The sequence below is a fragment of the Quercus lobata genome, chromosome 12 (assembly GCF_001633185.2).
Source record: "Quercus lobata isolate SW786 chromosome 12, ValleyOak3.0 Primary Assembly, whole genome shotgun sequence".
Taxonomy (NCBI): Eukaryota; Viridiplantae; Streptophyta; class Magnoliopsida; order Fagales; family Fagaceae; genus Quercus; species Quercus lobata.
In genome coordinates this window covers 5,862,520-5,875,117 of record NC_044915.1, presented here as the reverse complement: position 1 = coordinate 5,875,117, position 12,598 = coordinate 5,862,520, and positions in this window count along the sequence as shown.

Sequence of the window (12,598 nt, the reverse complement as noted above, 5' to 3'; positions counted from 1 at the left end):
GAAAATGCTATTTTCTGGAAAGGAAAACGTTTTCATGTGTTTGGCTGTCATAAAATTCATTTTACGGAAAATTAATTTTGGTGTTTGGTTCATTTAATCATTTTACCAGAAAATGCATCAAATCCGGCGAAACGCTCGTCCGACGAGCGGCGCTCGTCGATCGTCGATCGCTCGGACGAACGCGCTCGTCTCTCGTCGATCGACAAGAGACGAGCGCGCTCGTCGATCGTGCTCACCGATCGACGAGAGACGAGCGCGCTCGTCGATCACGCCGCTCGATCGATGATCGCGATCGTGCACTGTGCCGCTCATCCGCGCAATCGTCCCTCTCTCTCTCTGATCTGGGCTCTCTCTTCTCTCTCTCTCTCTTTTTCCGGAAGTGAATTGTAGTGAAAATGAAGGCAGAAATGGATTTCCGTGGTCAAAGGGAAAATTCGTGGTCAACCGGAAATCATTTTCCAGAAAATAATGTTTTCCGTGACAGCCAAACGCATGCATTTTCCGGAAAATCATTTCCAGAATCACTTTGAAGTCGATTCAAACGCAGCCTCAGTTACTCTTAATTAAGAGGAGCTTATTTTGAGAGATTTTTATCTGTTCTTTTTTAGATTATGATTCAGGTTAGATTAACATTAAAAAGAAACACATGTTCAGTACATAAACCAACACTAATCATTTCATGACAAATTATACATCAAGGGAACATCCAATAATTCACCATTTCATTTCCATTGATCAACTTTATGCTACTCCAAAAAATAAAATAAAAAACGAACAATAACTACAGTTCTTTAAATACTTAATATCTTTTGTTTCTCTAGCTGTTTGACAAGTTGCTCTTTCTAGAGATGTTTTAATCTATATATGATTTTGCTGTTTTATTTTTATTTTTATTTTTTGTTGCCGAAATGAAGTAATTCATTGAGGCAAAAGAGAAACAAATATGAGAGTTCGTTTAGACCCTTTAAACCAGATTGTTTTACCTATTATATTAACTAAGTGATTTCTTAGATTAATTATTCAAATCTAGGTTAAACACAAATAAATCATATCATGCAAAGCAGCGGAAAAGTAAATAACACCACGATATGATGACCTAAGAAAACCGATTAAACGAATCATTTCAAGGTAAAAACTTGGAGATGATTTAACCCAGCTATCCTTAAAGTAAAACAAATTCACTATAAGAGAATTGAAGTTTTTACAATCAGATTTAACCCTAAATCTATTACTACCTCATGTAGTAACTTACTGACACGACCACGTGCAAGCTCCGAATTCACGTACTGCTTCTCTTATTAGATTTACTACAACACAAGCACCCATACTTGTAACTTTGAGATCCCACTCAAAGGTTTAGCAACACAAACTCTCTAGTTTGTGACTCCAAGACCACCCTTGAAGGTTTAAATCATCGGCTATTGTTGATCTTGTTGCAGCAACTTCAGATCTACCAGATCTAATGATATGAGAATGATTTCCTGTAGTGACTTTGAAAGAGGAAGGTACAATACCTTTTAGATCTCACAAGAGCACCTCCAAAGTCTCTCAAAAGCTCTCAAAATGTAGTTAGGGTTTTCCTTTATATACTAGAAGTGTTTCACTTGAAACCCAAAATGTTTAAGCAAAGTTTGGGCTGAAATAAAATTCTATAGAAATTTCATGTTTGCAATTTTCGATCGGTCGGATCTAATTTTCAATCGGTCAGATTTCACTGAATTTGAATTCTTTGATTTTCGATCAGTCGGATTTAATTTTTGATTGGTCGGATTTCACTGAATTTGAACTCTTCTTTTTGCAGCTTGTATTTTCTTGTGTTCTGACTTGTAACACCTTGAGTATTGTCTAATAAACTCTATAGACTCTAAGATCTATACCTAGACAAGTTTGTGCTCACGGTTTGCTAATTGTTCTAAACTTTAGAACCTAACAAAATACAATAGGACCATATTGCTCGGATTAATGCCCTAAAATCCTATTGTATGCCATGTACGACATCATGTATGACATTATGTATGATATTATGTTCTATCTAATAAACATGTTTTATTATTATCTAAAATAATGGTAGCATGAATGTTTGGACATTATCTTATAGTCCTTGAGATGCATAGTATGTGATTTATGTGATTTAGTCACAGAAGATATAAATCACAAGTTCTTTGTAAACTCAAAATCTTAGTTTGTAGTCGGTGATGAAATTAGGCATTTCATCTACGAAGACTATAACATATCAATTAAGATGATTTATCTTGATCATGGAAGTGGAGATTTCTAGTTGATAAAACATATTGAATTGGACCGCTATGAAATTTATTATTCTATCAACAACTGTTAAACGAATAAGAAATCTCACAACTTCTTATTCACATAAACTCTCAATCCTATGGGAATAGTGAACCTAATCATGAAATGTGAGTTGCTTTAATATATCGGGAGTGAGATCTAGACAAACGGTCAAAACCTCAATATGTTGGGCAACCACACGTAATGTTGAAGGAATATATATTCTCAAGATTGAATTCATAGTCTCTTTATAGAGATATAAAGTATTCCCTAAGATAAGTTTAATGGGTTTGGTTGTTCAGAATATTAGGCCTAACCACTTTAGTAAAGAGTTACTAAAGTTTATATTTTATGAAATCTAGATTTCATAAAATATATATGAATAACTTAAAGGATTAAACCGGTTACTCAAGGATCAAGAGGTAGTAATTTACAAAGTGACAGTTGTACATTATGACTTTGTATTACTATGAATATTTTCATGAAAGGGTTAAATGTTTAATAAAGTCTTAGGATATAATTTATTAATAAGGCCTAAAGTGCAATTATATTTATATAGTGGTATTAAATATAATTAATGGTAACTTTGGCTTGTCAAGAGTTGACAGATAAGTCCAAACCCCATTGGAGCTAGAGTTTTATTTTTCCCTTTTGGTCCCACTTCAAGCCACACACTAAAGCCCAATTAGGCTGGTCCAAAAGGCTAACCCAATTAGATAATCAGTTATTTATTTAATAAGAGTTATTAAATAAATGTAACTGAAAAAGTACAGATATATGTGTGATTAAAAAGGAGAAAGAATAAGAGTTCTTCAATAAGAAAGACACTTGGTTATTCTCTTGAAAAATCACATACAGAACTGATTGAAAGACCACACATCTTGGGCACATTGTGGAATTGGAGTGAAGATTGAAAGGCATCTCAAGTCCAATCTTCATTTGTTTTAAATTTCACTGCATCAAGGTACGCTCTCTTATTCTTTGTTTCCAAAACACAAATGTTACATGCTATCTCACCTGAATGAAGTAGATCCGTTCATATTGCGCTGCGTGTTTTAGTATGAGATACTAAACTATATTTTCCATGTGTTTCTCCTACAAATATTAATTAGGAGGCATCCAACAAAATTTATTCAAGAAATTATTGTAAATATATTTTATATATTTTATTACCAAGGGTACTGACCATCCAATATCTATAAGCAACAATGTTCTACACACAAGAATATGGACTGAAATCAAGATATTCAAGAAATCATTGAAAAGAACATAAAGGAAAAAGAAAAACTAATGGGATGAATAATTCTTCAACATTAATTGCGATATCCAAATGAAAACTTCATTCATTATATTTGACTTGCCTGCATAAATTTTAGTCCAACGGCTTCAAACAAGCTTCCCAAAAAAGTATAGAATCAGAAACAATTTCTTATTCTTATGGATTTAGATGTTCTTTCCAAGAAGTTAAAAGAAATCAAGACATTCATTTGTGGTACCTAGCTAGCTATCCTACAAATCATGATGTGCAAACAGAATTCACATATTGAAAATCCCAAATGATGATAATCAAGATCAAGAATGATGGAACAAAGATTCAATCTGGAAGGGCGATAGGCTAACGGCAAAGAGGACAGGTATTCCTGCGGAGCATGTACTCAGCTTTCCAATCCAAGTGGAACACATGCATGAGAGTTGGTCTCTATAAGTGAACTCTTCCTGGCACTATGCACACTTTCTTTCTTCGAAGTTGGGTATGTTGTCATGTAAATGAGGATCAACCCCACTAACAATTTCTTGCATTTCCAGTTCTGACGGCTCTTCTTGCTGCACTGGTTGATAGACATAAGCTAGTAGATCAACATAATCAGGGCTCAGTTCCTAGACCCAATTGAGCACAAAAAGACAACGCCATGGACAGCAAGGATAGCGATAGTGACTAGCACACCCACTGCTAAGACCTTTAGTAGAATTGGGATTGGGGGCGAGGGTATTGGGGAGATATTCATGGTGTAAGCGCAGGAGTAAGAAACAGAAACAGAAATAGAGGCTTTGGATTTCTCTCTTTGTTAAACTTGATGAGATCAATCTCAATGCTGGTGATGCTAGGACTAATGCTAGTGATGTGGAAGATAAGTCCAAAATTGATACTAGTGCAGTGAAAGGCAAGACCACGATCCCAAAGGCAGAGCACGGGGTAATGGACATTAGCTACTTAATGGAGACAATAGAAGCCATACCTTAACATGACTTGTTTATACACAGTTATGAGGAATTGCTGCCATGTGGCTTAGGGAGATAAGGCTGTGATATAAATTCTTGTAATCATAGGTAGTTGTAGTATAAGCTTGTAACTAGTTTCCCTTCAAAAGTGGAAATTAGTTTTTTTTTCTTCAATTTTATCAAATAGCTCTTGTATATAAATAGCTAGGCGATTGTATTTTATTCATTCTAGAAAGTTGTATTGCTCAGTCTTCTTCAATAAAACACAGAATTTTATTTAGAGAGAGCCTTCATCTCTTTTTACATGGTATCAAAGCTTTGGCTAGTATAGATTCACTGATTTCCTAGCCAATCTCTCTTCAATTTTCTTTCTTTGATAAGATATTTTCCCGAGAAAATCCATTCTTTTAACTTTTGAAGAATTTTCTTGAGAAATAATCTCGTTGTCTCTGATCTTTGTCTCCCTCAATTGAGTTTTTGAGTACCATCCATGGTGTCTCCTGAATCGAGTGATCAAACTAGTCATACCTCTCAACCAAACACTGAAATCAATTCTTCAAATCTTCCAAATCCATATTTTCTCAATTCTAATGAAAATCCAGGCAACATCTTGGTTACACAACCACTGCTTGGAATGAAGAATTATCACTCTTAGTTAAGGGCTATGATCTTAGCTCTCACTGTCAAGAAGAAGATAGGTTTCATTAATGGCAAAATTACTGAACCAGATCCAGAATCTCCTCTCTATGAAGATTGGTTAAGCTACAACACAATGGTGATTTCATGGATGATCAACTCTATGCACGTTGATGTATCTATTAGCATAATGTATTGTCAAACTGCTAGAGAGATGTGGCTTGAATTGCAAAAACTCTTTTCACAGGGTAGTGGTTCCAAAATCTACAATCTTCAGAAGGAGATTTCTAATATCTCTCAGAACTAGATGACAGTCACAAAGTACTTCACAAGATTCAAGAAACTATGGGATCAACTGCTCAATTTGGAGCCATTACCAGAGTGTACTTGTGGAGCAATCAAAACCCTAAGTGCTTCTCATAACAAGACTTATGCTATTAGGTTTTTGATAGGTTTGAATGAGAATTTTGAGACTATAAGGACTCAAATTCTGATGCAGGAGCCTTTTCCTTCAATTAGCAAGATTTATGCCTTGGTTCTTCAAGAAGAGTCTCACAAGAGTGTAGGACATGGAGGATCTTACACTGCAAAGCCTAATTCAGTAGCAATGTATGCTAATTCGAAGGGAAGTAACTCTGGTAATCCTACTTGGAACAAAGGAAACAACAAAAATGAGAGACCTTTATGCACTCACTGCAATATGCTTGGACATACAATTGATAAATGCTACAAGTTACACGGTTATCCATTTGGATATAAACCAAAAGCAAGATCAAGTGCTAATCAGGTCACTTGCAATCCAAGAACAGCAACTGAGAGTGGTTTAGTTCAATGTCCTATTTGATAGGCCAAGAATGTATTGACCCCTTGTGATAAATTAATCAATTGATTTAGCTAAGTTAATTAATTAATTCAATTAACATGCAAAATGCGTGGTAGCACAAATGAATCACCAATTAACTAAAGTGCGGCAGAAATTAAATTGACATGGTGATTTGTTTACGAATGGGGAAAACCTACACGGCAAAAACCCCACCGGATGATTTTAAGGTCACCACTCTCGAGAATCCACTATTATCAAAACAAGCGGTTACAAGTAAATGAATCTCAGTACCTTATACCAACCTACAGTTGAACATTTATCCCAATACCCAATTGGACTTGTTTTGTAGTGACAATCTCTCATTTTCAATGCACGGCTCTTAGTACGTGACTAACCAATTGCACAGATCCCAGTACGCGACTTAATCACCAACTTGAGAAGAATGTCGGCTGCAAAGTTCTTCAGTTCATCACACGATGAAGATCACGAAGCTCCTTGGTCACAAAACCCTACGGTGTACAAACATAGCAGCTTCTTCAAGAGAAAGATGAACTAGGACAAATTCTGTCTCCGGTCACAATTTGCATGAACAAGACCTTACTCTACACTTGCGCAACTTGTATAACCTTTGATGGCCTTTAAAATAATCCTTATACATGTTTAGAGTTGTGAGAAAAGAAGACCTAAACACATACTCATGGATTGGATGAAAAACAACTCTGAAAAATTGAATTTCATAAACCTCGACAGATAGGGTATCTATCGAGCTAGCTGTCGAGTTTCGAGCTTCACAGCTTTTTAAACCTCGATAGATGCTAGTTGTCAAGCTTTAAAAACCTACACTTTCTCACTTGATTCTTGGATAGACTTGCATGGCTTTAACACTTGAACTTGAAACCTTGTTTCTTGAAGTATTAAACACATCCTAGATCTACCCAATTACAAGTAAAGTGTGTTTTGTCAAAGGATTAGCCAATTACATAAAATATTGACATATGTTCCTAACATTGAATCACATATGTCCTAACACTATTTCTAAAGCTCAGTGTAAGCAATTGTTGGCCTTCCTTAATGCTGGTTGTAACTCTGGTGAGAATCATCATGTAGCCAATGTGAGTACTGGTAATGGATTAGCTAATTTGGTTTTTGGAGCTGTTGATGTGTGTTCATCTGTTGGTGTTCCTGCTACTGCTGGTGTGGCAACCATTAATCCACATTCTTAAGCTCATAACAATTACCTTGAAACTATGTCAGGTATTGTTTCTAATCTTGCTTTCAATCCAAATTTGACATATTCCATCTTTTCAGCCAAACTGGTTAATAGAACCTGTTTTGGAACTACTGATTGGGTCATAGACACAAGTGCTACTGACCACATGGTGCATTCTATGTCTTGTTTCACCACAATAATTGCCACATTGAACACTCATGTAAATTTGCCCAATGGTGAGGTAGCCTTAGTCACACATATTGGGATTATCAAAATTAATGAAAGCCTCATCTTATATAATGTTCTTTGTGTTCCATCTTTTAGCTTCAATCTCATATTAGTTAGCCAACTTGCCAAATCTGTCCTATGTTGCCTTATTTTCTTTGGTAACTTGTGTTTCATCCAGGACCTTGCTCATTGGAGCACACTTGGTCTAGGAAAAGAGTGCAATGGCCTCTACCTGCTGGAAGATAGCAATTCAGTCTCTTCTTTTGTTTCCGCTGCTTTTTCTGTTAATAAAACTCAGCCACATATATGGCACTTGAGGTTGGGGCATCCTTCCAATGCCAAGTCGAATTTACTCAAGTCAAATAATGTACAGATTTGTGATTTAAATAAAGATTTCTTTTGTGATGTTTGTCCTCCTACTAAATAGAAAAGATTGCCTTTTAATGAAAGTTTACATATTTCTAAGAATTGTTTTGATTTGATTCATTGTGATTTTTGGGGTCCATTTTCTGTATCTACCATTGATTCTTGCAAATATCTCCTCACTATAGTGGATGATTGCTCTAGATGTACATGGGTTTACTTGTTGAAGCACAAATCACAAACTCAGTCCATATTAGAGCAATTTTGCACTATGGTAGAAACTCAATTTTCTAGGAAAGTAAAGGTCATTAGAATTGATAATGGAATTGAATTCATCATGAGTGATTTCTTTGCTAAAAGGGGCATTTTGCATCATTTGAGCTGTGTTGAAACTCCTCAGCAAAATGCAATTGTAGAGAGGAAACATCAACATATCTTGAATGTAGCAAGGTCATTCATGTTCCATTCTCATTTGCCTTTACATCTTTGGGGGTATAGTGTTTTAACTGCTACATATCTAATTAATAGGATTCCTAATACATCTCTATCTCACAAAACCCCTTATGAGGTCCTTTATGGCAGTCCTCCTTCCTATGCTCATTTAAGGATCTTTGGCTGCCTTTGTTATGCTTCTACACTTGCACATAACAAGTCCAAATTTGTAGCAAGAGCAAGGTGTGTCTTTCTAGGCTATCCTTTTGGCATAAAAGGTTACAAAGTTTTAGATTTGTCCACAAAAGCAATTTTCATATTTAGAGATGTGGTTTTTCATGAAAACATATTTCCTTTTATTAATGGTAAAGCCTCAATTTCAAACCCTTTTACTTCAGTTACTGAAGTTGATGGTCTTGCATCTTCCAGCTTAGGTAATGACTCTTTTGTCACTCCTATTACTATCCAAGATGAGTCTATTGTTTATTCAAATCCTGTTCCTGATCCTATTCCAGTTCAGGTTTCTTCTCTCCATTCTAATTCCTCTCATGCAGCTTTTGATTCTATTGATTCTTCAGTTCCTTCTTTACCTATGTCCATAGTTCCTACTTCTACCACATCAGTACCTGCTTCTACATCAGCTCATGAACCACCATCAGCACCTATCAGAAGATCATCTAGGCAATCCACTAAACTAGTCTACTTACAGGATTATGCTTGTGTTACTACTCATGTTTCTAGTGCACCTTATGCTGTGGCTGATGGGTTTACTTACTCCCATTTAGAGCCTTGTTATCAATCATATTTGTTGGCAGTTAGCACATCACCTCAAGAGCCACAATTCTTTTTCCACAGCACTAGCATTAGTCCTAGCATCACAAGCATTAAGATTGATCTCATCAAGTTTAACACTCTTTTTGTTTTTCTTCTCAGGGGTTTGGATCTTAATGCCTTTTATATTTTGTTTTCTCAACTTCAAGCTATGTCCAAACTCAAAACTCAGTTTATTCAAACGCCCAACCCTTTTTTTTTCCCCAGAATTATTCACAGTTGTATTGTTATATTCACTTATTCTAGTGTTAGGAACCCACATTTGGGTATAAGATGCATTTAGTTAGTTGTAGGAGCCAAGTTAGTTACAAGTTGTTACTTGCAGGTTATTTGGCTAAGCAACCTGTATAAATACTTGTGACCCACATTTGAAGTTATGCCACTTTACCTATTGTTTGCTGAATTGTCTTCCCTCTAAGCTTATGGATGGTCAGGCCTATTCAATCTTTGAGCTCCATTCTTCAATCAGATGATGGTTAAGACACCTCTTCAAAACTTTAGCCCAAATCCTTATATAAACAAACACACACATTCAAAAAACAGAAAAAAGAAATATTGTCTCTAGTTTCAATTCTAGCCCAATAGAATAGACATAGAAATATCTCTCTCTCTCTCTCTCACACACACACACACACACATATATATATAGAGAATTGGTACCAAGTTGTACTACCAATAATGCAGTTGAGCATTTCTTTGATGCTGTATAAAGCCATTCAACAACACCCTCACCGCCTAAATGCACATCAAACAATTGCATCTAAATCTGAACTAGTTCACTTGATCGTGCATATGGCCAACTCCACAAGCCATCTTGAATGAATTTTGATATCTTGGTATTAGAGTATTGCCAGAATATAAGACAACTCTGTGTCCAAATTTGTTGTATAATGGGTCCTTTCCCTTTGGATACCAAGATCATACCAAGTAAAGGTTTTTTTTTTTAATAATAATATTAATAAATCACCCCCCCCCCCCAAAACCCACCTTTTAAACCTCTGTAAAGAAAAATCATACTTCTTTAATTGTAATAATGATAAGTTCTGATTAATGGGTACTTTTAGGACATTTGTTAATCGATCATTATTTAAAGAAACTTTTGATACCATTTTCATAGAATATATAAAAAGTTGTCAACAAATTAGTTACTTTTTTAGGTAAATTATGAATTTAGTCCCTAACCTTTAAGTTGTGTGCCAATTTGTTCCCTAACGTTTCAAATATATCAGTTTAGTCCTAAACATTTTATAATGTGTAAAAATGGTTCATGCAAGTTATGGATGGAAAATGGTAACGTAACTAATAGCTAAAATAAAATATTATTTTCATGCCTGTATATACTTTCACATCAACATAATTTTTTTTTTAATAAAAAAAAGTTTATGCTAAATTTAAAAAAGAAGAAAAATGGAACATATTTTTAATTCTCTCTCTTCAGCCTCACAAGATTCAAAGATCCACAAGCTATGCCTCCATAGCCTCTTGAAGAGTGAGAATAGCATGGAGAGAGAGATTCAGTTGGGTGGGCATTGTTTTTGTACCAGCCCTAGCTACTATTGGGTGGAAACTACAGACATTGAAGAGAGAGGAAGAGGGATTGAGAGGGAGAGGGGTTGAAAAAAAAGTTTTAGTAATTTATTTATTTATTTATTTTAAGTTCTTGTTGATGTGGAAGTACACGTGGCAGCCTTTGTGGCACGAAAATGATATTGTATTTTATTTACCCTACCTTTTTCTTTTACTATAAAAAAATTCTAAATATATTTACTAAATCAATAAACCTCAGGGCATCTGTTATATTATATTTTCCTGCAACACCTAGATCAATTAGCAACAACTCACATATATAGACTTACTATGCTTCTATCCTAGCTACCCAAAGAAAACCAAGTAAATTAAATGGATTAGTTATAATTATTGAAAATGAGATGTTATTATGTTAGCAAAACCTGAATAAAAAAACTTAATTGTTAACTTTGCATTACAAAGAGTAAGAAGGATAATATATAAATTTAACTAAATATTGTTTAAATAATATTTAGGGTTGAATTAAATTTATGATAGGATCCACCAATAATAATGTGAGGGAAGGAAAAAATATATATATATATATATATATGTGGGGCCCAAGAAATTGAGGCCCTGGCCCATTTTTGCATTGGGGCCCAAGGCCCGAGCCGAGGAGGGGTATAGCCGAGGACATGTAATAAAAGTCCAAGTAGTCTTGAGACATAGCCGAGGATAATTCTGTCATCAGCATATTCGAGGTCCCCCTGAAAGAAAGGGCAAGAACGGTATAGGAACCGTTTTGAGAAAAACCTGAAATATCTATGTCAATAGAGAAGGGGACGCTGGATAGTATAACGACCAAGGACAAAGGGAAAGCTGCCATTACTGCCATTGAATACTCTGCACCTGACAGAGTCATGCTCTTCAACTTTTACAACCACCTCCAACCACCTCCAACCACTTTGGGTATGGGCTGATGGGACAAGTATCAGTCCTGGAAAGTCGATCCTACACGTGGACGTAGGATAAGGAATACAGACTAATATAAAAGGAGAAACAAGCAATCCGGGAAAGGGGCTGGGAAAAAAGGCCAAGAACCAGAGCCTCCCAGACCGCCTCAAGGAGAAAGACTCCTCGAGCGAACACGATTTAATTCTGTATAAACATCACGACTAACCACTGTCCGGTGACCAAGGCCTAGCCTTTCAAACCCACGCTCTACAAATGATATTGTTTGGGCCTTTTTACATGCGAACCCAGTATCATTTTGGGTCATTACAATATATATATATATATATAATATGTGGGGGCCCGAGGACCGAGGAAGGATAAAACCATTGTGACCATCGTTCGTTCCTCGGGTGAAAGCACTTTAAGCCCAAAGAGGGGGGGGGGGTCGTCCGTGGAGAGGAGGGGAAGAGATAAAATACCTCCTGGAAATTTGGGTGGCGAGAATGTCGTTTAGAGAGAGATTCGAGGTTGTTGAAAGAAGTTTCCTATGAAAGCTCACCTACTACCTCCGCATTAATGATTGGCAACAGCTTTATCAGCTGCATTGATGAGGAAATGACTCCTGAACAGTAGGATCACAGCTAAGAATCTACTTCTACCACCTTCAATAGGAATCTGATGGGACAAGTGTCCTAAGAAGGACCTAGAGAATTGCAGATAGAGGGCTGGGATGCAAGAAGCGTGGGAGTATATAAAGGAAGAGAACTTCTAGATGAAGGCCTGGAAAAAAAGACCAAGAAAAAGAGATTAGAACAAGAATAGTAAGGAGAAAGAGAGAGAGAGAGAACAGTGTGTATCCTTGCATAAAAACATCATCCTCGAGCGAGCTTGTAATGAACCATCATTATACTTGTTTTTAACTGTCGTTCATTCCTTTCCTATTTGAATCTTCAGACTTGAGCCCGACTTATTTTTTCCACTCTCTAAACAAATTTTTATCTGTTTGGTCCTAGTTAGGCAATACAGGCTTCACAATTCTAAGTGGATTTGGGCCCGTAATTTTCATGTCCTTACAATATATATATATGGCAAAATTTAGATACAGTACT